Below are 16,303 nucleotides of genomic sequence, written 5' to 3'. Positions count from 1 at the left end.
TTGAACATATCTTCATATTCTGACTATAGGGGGAGATGGCCTTTTCTAATCTCTCTACCTGGTCATTCTTTAGCACCTTTTCTTGCCCCTTCTCTTGGTTGCAAAGTCCTTTTCTGAGCAATTAGAATTTCCGTCAATCCCTCCCAGAATTCTGTAACCTAACTGAGGATGCCAAGACCCTCCACTGTACACACTGGAGGGTCTCTTTTCTCTGTTTTCCAAAAAATAAAAAAGAAACCAAAAAGTGACTCCCTCACATCCTCCTTCTCTCCACTCATATCCAGCAATTTGTGGTCTCCAAAGCTTGATGGAGAGGGTGGGAAACTTAGTCAGGGTGAACAGTAGCCTGTCTTATCCTCTTAGTCAATCCAGTTGGGTCTCAGTCCAGATAATTCAGGCCCAAGACCTTTGAACTCTGTCTGGTAGACGTATCTTTAGCAAGAATCCACCTTGTATTCCAGAGCATCAGACTGGAATAATCCCAAGGTCCTTGCCTTAGTGCCCACAGTTGAAAACTGGTAGAAAAGAGTAAATCCTCCTCCTTCCCTTCCCTCCAGCTCTGTTCTGAGATTCAGAGCTGCCTGGGATCCTGCCCGTCTTCTCTCTTTGAAGATTGGTGGTTGACCAAGAGCCCCAGATTCATGCTCCCTGTTGCTCTGCCACTCAGTTTCCATGACAATAAGAGGCAGCTGATCTACCTACCCACCCCCAACTGGTTGGATAGACCTAGACCAACCAGGATGTTCTCTGGGGGACCTTGATCTAAGAAAGATACAGGAGATAGGAGCCTGTATTTTGTTATAGCATCTTTGCTAGTTAGTCAGGATGGAAGGGGGAAAACTGGGGAGAAAGTCCCTCCCTGCAATCTGTAATTTCATACAGTCCTTTCTCTTTGCATACATGTTTACCTAGAAGTACACGCTCTAAACACGCCTGTGGCAAGGACCTCAACACGTTCATTTCTTTTGTTCATATATGCATGGGAGGTGACTTTGCTGAAGGCATGCATGCGTGTGTGTGTGTGTGTGTGTGTGTGTGTGTAGAGGCTATAAGCAACAATAACATCCCAAATAGAGCAGCTGTGAGGTAGGTTTTTTGACTTATCACTGATATCACTGGTGAGAGAGGCTTTTGCTGTCACCTCTTCCCCATACACTGTTTAAAAGGCCTGCCCGTTTGCTGAAGGCCATGTAGCCGGAGGACTCACTCTTGATCCTACAACTTGGCTCCATAGGCCTGGGGTGGCTGTATAAGAAGGAGGCAGGAGGCAGAGGCATCTGGAAGATCAGATTCCTCACTTAATACTGTCACTTATATGTCAAAGTTAAATCAAAACCACAAACATTTATCTAACCCTCCAATCTACACTATTCTGCCCATAGGCAGGACCTGGGAAACCACCACCACCACCACATTAGCGGCAGCAACTGCAGAGTAACTCTCTCCTAGGGTTCTTAATTGCCTTGGGATTAAGTGGATTAATGTATGAAAAGCACTTAGATAAGTGCTTGGCATACAGTAAGCTTTCAGTAAGTGCTATCTCATGTTATTATTAACAATAATAGGCATTTTCTTAAGTGTTTGCTATGTACCAGGAACTGTGCTAACTTGGTTTCATTTGAGCCTTACAATAACATTGCAAGGAAGTTGTTATATCCTCATGTTACGCAAGGGGAAGCTGCGTGAGGCCCAGGAAGCTAATGATATGCCCCAATGGCAGAACCAGGACTCCAGTCAGACTTGCCTGACCCCAAAGGGGGCATTCGGAACCAATTCTCTGCTCATGATGGACTTGGGCACTGGCTGTTCGGATGAAGCTGAGTTTGGCAGGGAGTGCTGGTGAGGATGTGGGGGCAGCGCCAGCCTGAGGGCAAGCAGAACCTAACCTGGGCTTTGCTGCTTGGCTTGGTTTTGCCTTGACAGGTTCTTGTCCTCATCAACTACAGGCTCTGATCCAGTGGTTCACGAACTATTTGGTCTTAGGACCCCTTTATGCTCTTAAAAATTATTTTAAGAGCTCTTTCTATATGAGTTACACCAATCAATGTTTACCTTGCTAGAAATGAAAACTGGAACTTTAAAAAAGTCTTTTAAAACAATGATAAATCTATTACATGTTATAATAACTAACGTTTTATGAAAAATAACTACATTTTATGAAACAATTTAGTAAGAAGAATGTCATTGTTTTACACTTAAGCATAACTTTAAAATGTCTGGCTTAATAGAAAACAATTGGATTCTCATATCTGTTTCTACGTTCAATTTGTTGTGATATGTTGTTTGTTTGAAGTATGTGGAGTACATAGCCTCATACAGATATATATTGGGAAAGAAAGGACTTCACAGAGCTCCCTTTCAGGAGATCCTTGGACCACATTTTAAAAACCACTGATCTAACAAACAGAGATAACCAGCAGAACTAACTCCATAATAACTGTATTGGACACCTTTTTTAGCTCTTCAGTGGTGCTTATAACTCCAAGACTCATCATTTCATTAGTCCATGCTGTATTTGAATTGCGTTATCTTAGGCGATTTACTCAATTTTTCTATCCTGTAGATTAAATTAGATAGCTAGATAGATAGCTAGACATGCATACGTACAAATATTTATATGTTATGTATGTTACCTGTGCATATTCATTCTTGTGAATAGGTAGAGTAATATATAGATTTATAGATAAAATAGCTTTTATGTTTAGCATAGTTTGACATGGGCAGCTTAGCTATTCATATCAATCTTGTTTTTCCAAAGGGGAAACTGAGCCAGAGAGGGGTGATGTGACTTGCTGAAGATGACATACTCAGCAAGTGGTGGACAGGAGACCAGAACTCCTGTCCTTGACTCCAACACCTGTTCTCACCTGCTCCAGATCCCTCCCTCTGAAGGCATGGCTGCGTAACGCATGCACGAAGGTGGCTGGGTGCCATGCACTGTTTATGGAAGTGTATGTGATGGTTTTATTTATCTTAAACATATCTATATATGAGAGGGAAAAAAATATATCTAGTAACCCTGCGTGCGAACTTGCAGTTTTATTGAGAGGTACAAGGCACCAGCTTATCAACATTTTTCCTTCCTCACCAGACTCTCTGTGTGTCTGTGGTCTTTGGGCTTGATCTTTCTAATTTCAGGGACACTTCTTCCTTCCAAGTCCCCTATTTGTACATTCTTACCAGGGGCATGTAGATAGCCCTGTTCTTCGCATGAGCACAGAGAAGAGGCACACCTAGAAGTAACAATCTGATCCCTTTCTTTTTTTTTTCTTTCCTGGACATCATGTGCAACATCCTTTTTCAAATAAGTGATCTACTAGTGTATAACTAAAGGAAGCATAGCTGTGTGAACTGAGGTGTGTATGTGTCTCTGCAGATGCAAATGTGGAACCTTTGGATGTCCATATACTTGTCTAGGTAAGCACCATGCAAATGTATGAGCAACTGGAGCCTCGGTGATTTCATTAATCTGATAGGTATTTATTTACAAATTCTATATTTTATGACTGTATGAGGCTCATGTTTATGCACGGTCCAATGAGAAGAACCCTGGGTGGGAAGCAGGCTGCCAGAGTTCGAGTCAGAGCTTTCTACTCCCAGTTGCCTTAAACAAATCACTTACCCAGTGAGGGCCCTCCACTTCCTCATCCACATAATGGGGGGAAATAATTAGAATTTCAGCTACATCTCCAGATAGAGAGTATAGTGGGGAAAGAACAGGAGATGCCTGCATGACTGTGATTCTTTTCTACTATGGAAAAATCCAAACAGAATCACGGAGAGAATAATATCGTCAAATGCTCACGTACCCATCACCTCACTTTAACAGTGATCAACCCACAGCCAATCTAGTTTCACCTAGATTGAACCCAACACTACCTCATATACTTTGAAACAAATCCCAGACATCCCATCATTTCTTCTGTGAACAATTCAATAAATATCTTTAAAATGTAAAGAGATTTTTTACAGCCTAACTACAATTGATTATCATAGTGACCTAAAAAATTTCAGCAAATCTTTTTTAGCTTTTAAAGTGTGAAAAAGGTCTCAAAAATGCAGAACAGCTGACTTCCCTGTGCCTCATGCTCAGCGTTCATGAATGTTCGTAAGGGAAAATGAGGAGAATGGGGAGGAAGGGATGAAGTTTTCTTTTTTATTTCCCTCTTAAATCCCAGTTCACCTCCATAAACCCCCCTGTATTCATTAGGTCCATTAAAAATGGACTGAGAGGGCACCCTGGAGGTCTCAATGTGCTGGAGGCAGCAAGAAGGGGCCCTTGGAAGACTCTGCAGACTTCATCTTGGAAGAAAATAGTTGTTGAGCCAGAGAAATCTGAACAGAGGGCCAGCCCAACCATTCTCCAGCATCAGATTTCACCTTTGGCTTACCAGGCATTTGAGAGATGTCTGAAGCCTCATTGGAGTTACTGGTCTCCAAAGACATGCAGATACATGTAATAGCACCCTCATACAGAAACCCAAAAAGAGATATGCACAGAGGCACAGGCAAATCCACCCATCCATACACAGGTCATGTACAAACACATGCAGACATTCAGAGACAGATGCAAATGTGCAAGTAGATGCAAACTCAGGCATGTGGGAAAACACAGAGACACAAACCCAAACACTCGGACATATGTGAATATACAGGGATACAAAAACATGCAAGTCCTGGGACAAAAGTACAAAAATCCAAACACAAAAGCCCAGAGGCATGCAAATGCATGTTGGTCCATTTTTACTCATAAGCAGTTAACATGGCCAACCCCCATTCTAGTTGGCTCCTTCCCTCTCATCCTATCAATTGGGCCAAATATCAGCAAAAGCTATAATCTGAGTCACATTCATGCAAATATGTACCTAAGAGAAGTCATTCCCAGGCCTTCCCACTGCTCCTGTCAGCACAAGTTTTCTATCTCTTAGTCCTCTCTCCCAGAAAGACAAGACTAAGAGTAGTGTGGCATGGTATGTATGTGTGTATGTGTCCATACGAAAACATGTTTCTTTGTCCTAACAAGCCAGCACAGTGAGAAGGGGAAAGGCACTGGCCATGTACAGGCTGCAAGTCACCTCAGGCTGACAGGGGACATTGCTTTGCCTACACTGTGCTACAGCTATAGGTTAGACTGACTTTTCACAGAATTAAGTGACCCAAGTGGGTGTTTTGGCATCTTATAGACATGCCGTGAGATTGCTGTCTCTGGGCCTGAGTGAGGCTGTCAGTTGTCTGGGTTTGATTGTATTGCGTCAACTTGCCAATCAATTCAAAGAATAACAGTGATGGAACTGAGTGGATCAGGTGGTTGACTAGGCCTCACATGGCCACAGAGTGATTCCGAGTCAAAAACGAGGAGCAGGATCTGACAGTTTAAAAACAAGATCCATCAACTAAGCAGAGAGAAACCAGTGGGGCTGTTGGGCACTGTGTTCACCAAAACCAGTCAACTGACTAAAATGTTCTCATTTCAGCCAATTTTTGCAAGATGCGCCAGCAGCACCTGAGAGTCAGGGAACCCAAATGTGTTTGCATTGGATTGGATCTACCCTGGTATTTAGAAGAGGAAAGGACTGTGTTCGTGGCTGTATATTTGGAAGAATAAAGTGATGCAAGGCTGTGTGTGTGATTGCATGATACATGCATGTGGAACTGTGTCTACTTACAACCAACATCACTAGCAAGAGAGTAAAAGTTGTGTACCATAATCAGGGCTTTCCTTTGTACGGAATCACAGAATGTTAGGTCTTGAAAGGACCTTGGAGCTTATGTGGAAACGGAGGCTTGGAGAGCTTTACATGACTTATCCAAGGTCACACAGCGAATGAATGGCTGAGACACATTTAGACACTGTAGTAGTTTGCTAGGGCTGTCATAACAAAGTACCACAGACTGGATGGCTGAAACAACAGAAATTTATTTTTCCTACTTCTGGAGGCTAGACGTCTAAGACCAAGGTGTTGACAAGGTAGATTTTTTTGGAGGCCTCTCTCCGTGGCTTGTAGATGGTCTTTTTCACATGGCCTTGGCTCTATGTGATCTTTCTGTGTCTGTCTGTGTCCGAATCTGCTCTTCCTACGACACCAGCCATGTTGGATTAGGGCCCACCACTATGTCCTCATTTTGTCTTAATTACCTCTGTAAAGGCCCTCTATCTGAATACAGCCACATTCTCCAGTACTGGGGGTTAAGACTTGAACATATAAATTTTGGGGGGACATAACTCAGCCTAAAACACACATCAAAGCTCTGGACCCCCAGTCCAGTGCTATTGTGCCCACATTAAACTGATAAGTGATCTGGTGGATTTTGTTCCTGAATTGATTCAATTTTGTTTTCTTTCTTAGAGATGGGGAAGTTGATTGGAACCAACATGAGATTTAAAAATGTTTTCCGGAGCCAAAGCCCAATGGGAAACTGAGTGAGCACTGCCTGAGGAATCTGGGATTAGACAGACCACCAAACACTGGGAAAAGGAAGTTTCTAACCAGAATCTTTGGACTGGAAGGAACCCTGTGAGGTTAACTTGACTGTCTCAGGGGGATGAGAACTTACCTGGTGTGTTCAAAGAACACAGGTGTCTGACAGCTTTCATGGCTGGCAAATTCTTTCTTTTGTATAATCAGCATTCCTCATGCTAAGCTCAACCCTTTTCCCTTGCCTCTAGTCCTCAGAATTAGACAATAAGAGAGTTTTTTTTCCTCTTTGGGGTTTGAGGAAGGCTTGACAACATATTAAGAAAAATTGTGTATTCAAGACAGCCTCTTTCTCTCCCCATCTGAGGCTGGAGGTGGGATGTCAGAGGCAAAAAAAAATGTGTGCTTATCCCTTTGCTCTTTGCCCTGAGATCTTCAGCCCTTCTCCAGGTCTTGGCCAGCCCTAGGGAGTGGATTGAGGTGAGCTGACACATAATGTGGCACAGAAACAGGGTCTTCCCTTGTTTATTAGCAAGGCCCTCTAATTTCACAGAAATCACAGATGGGCGCCAGTGGGATTGTGGAGGGTGGTGTGAGTATGATACAGCATGTGCCAAAAAAGTAACCATAACCAGGCACGTGAGTCCACATGGTTGGTGTCTGTGTTCTCTGCCGTGAAAAGCAAGCTCAGATGCTGGGTTTTGGAGGAAGCCACTCCAAAAATATCTAGCTGATAATGCAAAGAGAGCTAGACACAATGTGGTGCTGGGAAGAAGACTGGTTTGGGGATCAGAATGCCTGGGTTCTGGTCTCTGTCTGAGCCTCAGTTTCCCACCCTTTACAATGAAGTGGTTGGATTAGGTTATCACTAAGATCCTTCCAGCTCTGAGACTCTAAGCAAAAACTAGAGGATGTTGGGGGGCAGGGAAGGAATACTCTTTGTAGCAAATCAAATGATGGACTATGTGTCTCTGTGAACCAAACCAGGCACAGAAAACTCTCCATCTTCATTCCAGAGTAGGTGGGGGTTGGAGGAGTGGGGGTGTTAGCTGTGGTGTCTCCTCATTTGACAACTCAACCTTTCCCATAGGGCCCTTGCAGACACACCATGGGGAGCTGTCTCCCTTAAGGACTCTGTCCCTGAGGAGGGAGGCAAAGACAAGATGGGGCAGGACAATGGGGAGGGTGTCTGTAGGATGCCAGCAGCCAGGTAAAAACAGAGACGTCAGCTCACTCTCTGTTTAGTTTCAAATATCAGAATAAAGGGATCCAATTTTATAGCTTTCATCTGAAGTTAATGGATAATGAGATGCAGGATCGGCCTTATGCAGAGATGCAGCTTAAAGCCCCTGGGAAGGCTCTGCTTTCCCCCTCCCCAATTATCCTGCCACTGAAATGCCTTAAGTTTCACCATTAGAGCACATGGTGTTAAGTGCAGTCCTCTGCACATCACATCCTTTAAAATACAAAAGCACCCCTGGGATACTTTATCAAACAAGGATAGAACCAGAAAAGTAGTGCTTAGGGGGGATGCTCAGGGAGAGGAGGGGCTCTGAAGATTAATCTCTAGATACTTCTCAGTTTCATGTTAGCTGAGCCTTACAAGAAATCTAGACTCTGCCTGGGGAAGTGGAAACAATGACTCTCCTAGAAACCAGGCGCCTGAACTCTCGGTATATTCCAGTCTTGGGAAAGGGCTGGACTCTAAGTGGTGAGGCTAGTCATCATACTGAAAAAAATCACAGAGGCTGCAGGAAAGCTGAATTCAGGGAGATGAAAATTCAGAGTGTACACGCGCTTGGCTGGACCACTGTAGAAGCCAGTGTGGAAGTGCCTCATGGAGCCGCCTCTGTGTGTCCAGAGGATGTAAAACTATTTCAGAAAAATTTTTTTTCCTTTCCATGGTTATCTTCTGTTTATTTAACCCAGGAGGCATGATTTGGAACTGTTAAAACCTAGCAGATGGGGAAACACAGCCAGGGTTCAAACCTGGCTAAGCGACCTTGGGCAGGTGACTTAACCTTTCTGAGATTACATTTCCTCATCAAATTCAGTATAAAGCACCTGGCATATAGTAATCCTCTATAAATGGAAGCTATTATAGTTACGAGTACTGAGAAGGCTTCAGGACACTGCCCATGAATTGGAACTGAGTCATGGAATGAATAATCACCATATTCCGAACAAATCAGAAGCCCCGACCCTCCCTGATAATTCTTGCATAATCTTCTCACCTGAATGGAATCCAGCCTTTTTCCAACTTAATTGACCTCTCAAAAACTGGTGATAAAAGAGGAAGAAAGAGTTCTGGATCCCTCGAAGCGGCCTAGAAACCTTAGGCGTGGGCAAAGATGGTCTTCCCCACAGACAGGATGGGTGGCTGCCTTCATGATATGGTTTAAGAAAAATCATATACCACCCTCACACAAATCTATATCATGCCACCTGCCATGGATCTGAAATTCCATCATTATAGCTATTTCTTTCCACCTGGGCAACAGCTCCTGCAGACCCCTACCAAAAAGCACATAATTTCCTGGGAGAATATACATGTGAACGCATTGGTTAAGGTTTCCTAATCTGGTAATCTGGCTTTTCCCCAGTGGATACTGGGCTGGGACTCAGGACAAGTAAGTTTTGATAGGACTGGGGATATGGAAAGGTCAAAGGCATACTGTGGAAAGTGTGGGCAGCAGAAAGACATGAAGACTAGAGAAACAAGAAAAGACACCAAGTGGGCCTTGGGACTGGCAGAGAATGTCAACAATGCCACCTAAGGTTTAGAGAGGTAAAAAGTAGATACAATAATAACTTTTCCAGTTTGCCTTGATATTGACTTTACCTGGCTCTTGCACCCTCCAGCCCAGACTGGCTTCTTTCCAGAAGCAATTGTGTACTTGAGGTGCAGGGCTGGCCTCAACGTCCCAGCAGTCTGAGCAGCAACACTCAGGATCTCGATGGCTGGCCAAGCAGCTCTGTCTCTGACCGAGACTATTATGAGAGCAGCTGTAGTTCTCCACCCTGGGTTGGGGCTGAGCAATGAGTTCATTAGGAGCGTGCTGGGCAGATCCCTGGGACTCCAGGGGGCCTTTTAGGTCCATCCAGAATCTGTCATCCAAAAACCTGTGTGTGGCTTGTGTTTTAATTATGATCTGTGAGAAGATAGGCATTTATATTTAAAAGTTTAGGGGCTTCCTAGGTGGCGCAATGGTTACGAATCTGCCTGCCAATGCAGAGGTCACGGGTTCGATCCCAGCTCCAGGAAGATCCCACATGCCATGGAGCAACTAAGCCCGTGTGCCAAAAAAAAAAAAAAAAAAAAGTTTAACGAAATGAATATTTAAAAAAGTATAGCCATTGCCATGGTTATTCACTCAGGAAAAATATGTCTATGAATATGTACGTGCAGATAAATTTATATACGTATATACCTATATACACACACACAGAGACAGATATGTCTTCCTTCTTTCCCTCCTCCCTCCCCTCCTCCTTTACTTTTCATTGCCAAAAGAGGCCAATAGATATGTGGGGCCTGGCATCTCTGAGATCTGGCCTGGACAGTCTGAAGGCCACTGATGTTGCTGCAGTTGCAGGACTGGCCACCCTCCTACACGTGATTCAGATGTGTTGGCATCATGGCAGCACAAGTCCTCTCTTCAACCGGTCTGCCTGGAAACCCTGTGCAGGCAAAAGAGCAATCAGAGAAGTAAGAATTTGGTTCCTCCCACGTTATCCTAACTATTGTGTCAGGAAAACATACAATTCTGTGAGCCTCAGCTGCTCCCCTCTCCGGCCTTCCCTCCTCCTAATTGTGGGGAAACTTCCCTAACTGGGATGGAAAAAGCTGGGACCGGGATATGGGAGAGGAGAATTGGGAATGGGGAGACTGTCAAGCTGGTGTAAAACCGGGACGGGTTCTGTAAATGCTCCATCTCTGAGAGGGTGACTTTGTGGATGGGAGGAGGAGAAGGAGCTGAAGGGTGGTAATTAGCTTCTTATTGTCTCCCCTGGGTGTTGTGAGAATTCCTTAGGAGACACTTGTAAAAAAGCAGAGGGAAGACAGTAAATACACATCTAATGATATGCTAAATAAATTATTATTGTTATTATTATGACTATTATTATAGCAATTGCAACTTGCTCTTCGCATCCAAGTTTCCACTAGAGATGGGAATTGGTCCCCTTATAGCCAGGCCTCTACTGCTGCCAAGATGCCCCCAGACTTCCCCACCCTCAGGAATTAGTGGAGTAATTGGGCAGTGGAGACGAGGATTCAGTTAACAGCCACTCGCCTGGGTCCTGCAGGAGAGCAGATAAGGAGTTCGGCAGAAACATGCAAGGCCTCTGCCAGGTGCCTGTGTTCATGAAGGAGAGAAGGAAAAGGGCTTAGCCAAGAAAGGCAGGGCTTATACCTGGGGAGAAACTTCCTGACTCCCAAGCAAGAGGACTCAGAAAGGGCAAAAAGCAGACAACTGGGGATGGGTCACAGAAAGAAAGGGTAAATAAATGTGTAAATTAGGGACACCCAACCTTGAAATCCCGGGCTTCCCAGCTCCATATAATCCCGCGACTGTCCACAATGTGTACGTGCATTTGCTGGGACAGAGCAGATTGTTTTTATCAGTTTCTCAAAGGGATCTGGGACCCAGAAACCACAAAGAGCCATTCCAATTCAGGTAAAGGGACCCAACCTCTCCAGGCTCAACAGTGTATGGCCAGTGTCTCTTCATTTCCTTCCTTTTGGCCGAAGACAATTAACTATTATTTGAACACTGCAGGTTCTGAGGTTTACAGCAAACCGCCCCCATCTCCTGGCTTGAGCCCAGACACCTGCCCGGAGTCCAGCTTAGGCAAACATATGTAAATACCGGCCCCTCAGTTCTCTTTCTGGGTTTCTGTAGGGAAAGCATCCACCATCCCAGTGACCATTAGGTGTTGGGGGGGACTGGTTGTCTGCAGGGGAAACTGTCAAAAGGCCGGGGGACTAGAAGTGAGATCCCAGGTTTAACTTAGCCCCCTCTCCAGACCTCAGTCCCTCACCCAGACACTGGACAGATTGCCTCTAAGAGTCCTTAGGGGAAAAAGGGACCAAATTTGTGGGGGTCCTCACTGCTTCAAGCCTTGATGGGATCCTGCAGACCTGGATCCTCACTAGAGGGGGAAACGGTACCTGCCTGTCTCACCCCGTGCCAGTGACTGCCTGTCCCCAAACTCTCAGAAGGAACTATTATACAGAGACCAAAGCAGGGGGAATTATGACAAGAAATAACTATATGAAACCACCTGAGTAGGGGGTATTTCTGGATCAGAAAATTCGTGAGCCTTTTTAAAGTTAAAAAAATTTTTTTAAAACATTAAAAAATTGATCAGTTTGGTAGCATCCCTGGAGCAGGGCTGAGGCACAGCGGTGTTTCCTCAGCCAGGCTAACTGCCTCCACTGATCTATGTTTGTTTCATTTGTGTATTTCTTAATGAATAAAGTGGTGGTTCCTCTTTGGGCCCCTCAGGGCCACTGGCAGTTGCATCCCAGCCCAGGTCTCAACTCCGGTTTAGTTTCTTTGTTGTTTTGTTTTGTTTTAATATTTTATGTATTTATTTATTTATTTATTGGCTGCATTGGGTCTTCTTTGCTGTGCACAGGCTTTCTCTAGCTGCAGCAAGCAGGGGCTACTCTTGGTTGCGGTACGCGGGCTTCTCAGTGTGGTGGCTTCTCTTGTTGCAGAGCATGGGCTCTAGGTTCAGGGGCTCTAGGCGTGCAGGTTTCAGCAGTTGTGGCACATGGGCACAGTAGTTGTGGCTCGAGGCTCAGGAGTTGTGGTGGATGGGCTTAGTTGCTCCCCAGCATGTGGGATCTTCTCTGACCAGGGATCGAACTCCATTCCTCTGCATTGGCAGGCAGATTCTTACCCACTGTGCCACCAGGAAAGTCCCCTGGTTTAGTTTTAATATATTTGGTGGTCTGGGAACCAGGAGATTGACAGTGGGGGGGCAGAGCCTGCCTTGGCCCCTCTCCCATTTCCTGGCTCCAGGTGCCTCACTCTACCCCCTAACCACCCCCCGCCCCACCATCTCGGGGCTCGAGCTACTCTCTTGCCCTGGCACTAACCCCTGGCCCCACCAGAGCCCACTGTGGCCAGCAACCACGTGATCTCCCAGCCCGGCTGCAGCCCAGGCACCTAGATGCCCTAGCCTGTGGTGGCAAGTGGCCGGGAGGGTGAGACTCCCTCTGACAAAAGCTTTTGAAATGATTGCCATTTAGTTTACTGCAACAAGTATGTACTGGGCGACCCCTCTGCCAGACAGCAGAGAGAGTCCCTGATCTGGAGCTCCAATCCAGTGGGCAGGGTTGTTTGGGGGCTGGCTCTTGGCTTTTAACCCTAGCTGAGGGGTCTCCACTCCCTTCCCAGCATCCTAAAGATCTTGGAAGCCCTGCTGGCCGCTGAAACTAGGCAGGGAAGGTCCTTCACGCAACCATTCAGCAAAGATGCCTGCGACTCCCCAGTTAAAAAAAATGAAATGTGGTTGAGAGTGTCTTTTTCCCAGGGGATGGTTGGTACAAGAGAAGAAGTGTGGCTCCTGGGCCCAGTGGCACCTGGAAGGGGGCTGGCGGGAGAGCCATGCGGATGTGAGTGGGAGAAGTGAGGGACAGAGGTTCAAGTCTGTGTTCCCTGTGCCTTAACATCAATGTCTCCCCACAAAGGCTCAAGACAGGGCTATCGGGGAGCTAGAGGGACCCCGAGAAATCCTAATTTGGGAAGCAAAAGAGAAGAAATGGTCCAGTGGAGCAGAATTAAGCCCCTGAAGCCCAGGCCTCAGAGAAGGAGGGGTGAGGAAGGCCTTCCCAAACTCTTATCAGAATAGGCCCAATACTGGAAATTTCACCCCTCAACCCATCAGGCTCCCCAGGGGCACAGCAGGCAGGCTAAAGCAAGCTTTATTGGGTCACATTACCTTGATTTCCTGGCCACGTTACCAGAGAGCAGAGGTGGTAAAAGTGTACCCCACTTCCTGCCCTCCTAAATTTCTTCATCTCTAAAGCCTACTCTTTGAGACCCCAAAATTAGGGTTCGAGAGAAACGCACTGGGAGTGTGAGAGGGGCTGGGTGGTAGCCGATCTTTGGTGCATTAAAAGCCAAACAGGCCCGTTGCCTCCCTCCCTCGGTGGAGTATCTCTGGGTGGTAGGACAGTTCACTGCCTCCCCTTCCTTAAGACCCATGCCTGCCTGCACCAGCCCCTCACAAAACTGGTTCCACTTTCGATGGATGCCCGCTGTTTACCTCTGTCTTCCCTATCTGTCCTGCGCCCCAGTTTCCTTCTTTTTGCCTCCTCTCCTTGAGCTTCCTATGCTCTGTTTACCCTCTTGTAACTTCATCCCTACATAAGTAAAGAACTCTGCTAGCTGGTTTCCTAGTTGGCCAGATAAGAGCCTCCCCGTTGGCCCTTTGGAAACATTTCCATGAACAAGTCTCTCCCAGCCCCTGCATATAAATATGCCTGTACAGAGATAGACTGGCCTAAGCCCCAATACACACACATCATGAGATAATTACACCCTTATATACATACAGATATCTCCATAGAGTTATATTCGCAAGTGTCTATAACTCTAGCCAGATAGCAGCATGTACATATAGGACTATAATTACTTATGTCTATTTTTATAACTATGTAGTTATAAATAGATATGCCTATATATAGTGATAATATAGAAATATCTCCATAGCCATATATGGCTCTAAGTGAATGCTCTAACTACTCTATATCACAATCAATAAGCATATATCTCCTGATACATAATTCCAATGATATACATTTATCTATATAGCTGCTCAGAGATATAAATCTGTCAGGATATCAAATGTCCATAAAGCTGGATGGCTAGAAGAGAGTCGTATATTTTCCCATATATAAATCTGCTCTTACAACTACTGTATATGCACAAATACAATGGAAATAATTATATTTTCCTCAAGCATAAATCTGTAAATACAACCACAGCACATTTAGGTATGGTTAGAGATAGAGCAATATTTTCTAGACATCAGTCTGTCAATAGAGCCACCAGTGCCTCCAAACAGAGAGAGTTATAGAGGGAGTTATAAATAAACTCTCCAGATGGGAAGGGATCTGTAGAACTAGATGTAAACATGACTCTAAGCCGCCTTTCTTCTTCTTTGTAAGATATTCCTGTCGAGAGCACGGTGCAGAGGTGCCTCGGCATTTCTATGTTCCCCCCAAAGAGAGCTGGAGGTCGCTGGACTTTGGGAAACCAGGCAGGCGTTGGTGGGGGGCAACCCAGAAGCCCCTTCCACCTTAGTCTCCCGGCCGAGAGCTCGGGCAAGTGGAGAGGCCTAGGGGAGAAAAATGAAGCAGAGTCTGGCTTGAGTCACTGTCCCTCATCTTAGGCCCCAAATCGCCGCGCCAGGGACGCCCCGACCGGGCATCCGAGCCGAGAGAGCCAGGAGGGGCGCGGAGGCTGGGAGAAGGGGGCTGCAGGCCGGGCCGGGGGAAGCCGAGACCCAGCGGGGTCTCCCGTCGGTGTCCGGCCCGCCCGGTGCCCCATCGCCCGGGGCAGCTGCCTCGCCAGGCGGCTGCCTGGAACCCAAACCTGGGGCCTCCCCGCGCTCAGCGCTTCCACCGCCGTTCTTTCCTTTTATTGTTATTTTGCCCGATTGGTTATCGTAGTATCCTCCACCCCGTGTGGTTTTCAAATGCGAGGACGCCCAGGGGTCTCTTTGGAATCTTTGTGCGTCTGCGCTGGCCCTAAAGAAGTGACTCAGTGGAAAGTGTATTTCTCCGTCTCTTTTCAGACCAGATGGGCCACCGGCTGTTAAGAGAGAATCCAAACCTCTGAAAAGGTTTGTGACTTAAAATTTTTAAAAGTTCTCACAGCTCATTTGTTATGACCATTTTATTTTATTCTCTTTTAAAAGGTTGGCTAATTTGTGTTCTTATATTTCCTCTCTGATTTTTTTCTTTTTTGATACAACTGTTTTTTAAAGGGAGGGGATTTCGTTAGACCCGAAACCATGGGGCGGCTTCCTCCCCCGCGAGAGCGAGCGTCGGTCGCATCTCTACACGTCTGACTCCATCCTCCCCCAATACATAAATTAATAAGATTATCAGCAAATTGTACCTGGATAGAATGAGGAGGACGTGGAAGGATCCGGACCTCGATCTTCTCTTTCTTTATGGAAATCCGCTCCGCTCCAAGCTCGGGAAGGAAAATTCAACGCGCCTCAACCCCTCCCTTTTTTCTCTTCTCACTCACTCACTCTCTCTCTCTTTTTGGAAAAGACCCCAGGAAGGCAACTTTCCCTGGGCTGCTGGAGCCCCGGCCTCGCTCTCCCCTCTCTCGGGCAAGGCCATACATGTTTTTCAGCTTCCATCTCTGCCCGGCGGCTGGTCCTCCAGGGCACCTCGGCCGGTCGCCGGGCCTGCACCCCGGCTGTGGTTATCGCCCCATCCCTCTCTGCCCCTGCAGGGCCTGACCCTGCATGCTTGGCCTCCTCTTTAAAACAGGTGCTCCAAACTGTCCCCAAAGCCACGAACTATCCCGTATGGGGGTTCCTCTCCTGATCGCACAAAGCAAAAGCCGAGAAAGAGAAGCAGGACAGAGCGGCCTGCAGGCTCTCCTTCTCCTCCTCTGGCCGGAGGACCTCATCTGGGAAGGGGGGTTCCCAAACCCAGCCCCCCAAGGACATAGGAAGACACTAACTTCCTTCCTTCCTTCCTTTCTTGTCTTCCCTCAGTTGCTGTGATCATGACTCCTTTCCCTGTCCCCTCCTCAAAATATCTCCTCTTGCATTTTATTATTATCCTGCTAGGGAGGGACTGTTAACTCCTGGTTTTATTGTTATTTAGTATTTATTGTTATTATGAT

The 16,303-nt window shown here is 46.2% G+C and overlaps 1 long non-coding RNA gene across 1 annotated transcript; it reads right to left on the bottom strand.

The window, feature by feature from the left end:
* Positions 1-9,832: 9,832 nt before the first annotated feature.
* LOC130832707 (uncharacterized) lies at positions 9,833-16,042 on the bottom strand. Its single transcript, XR_009048358.1, has 3 exons — positions 15,557-16,042; positions 10,950-11,015; positions 9,833-10,097 (listed from the first exon to the last, which is right to left on the bottom strand). It is a non-coding gene; the product is annotated as an uncharacterized LOC130832707 (long non-coding RNA).
* Positions 16,043-16,303: the final 261 nt, after the last annotated feature.

Source organism: Hippopotamus amphibius, chromosome 12 (assembly GCF_030028045.1).
Source record: "Hippopotamus amphibius kiboko isolate mHipAmp2 chromosome 12, mHipAmp2.hap2, whole genome shotgun sequence".
NCBI classification, from domain to species: Eukaryota; Metazoa; Chordata; class Mammalia; order Artiodactyla; family Hippopotamidae; genus Hippopotamus; species Hippopotamus amphibius.
Note: the sequence above shows the minus strand (reverse complement) of the source record. Positions and strands in the feature narration are given on the sequence as shown.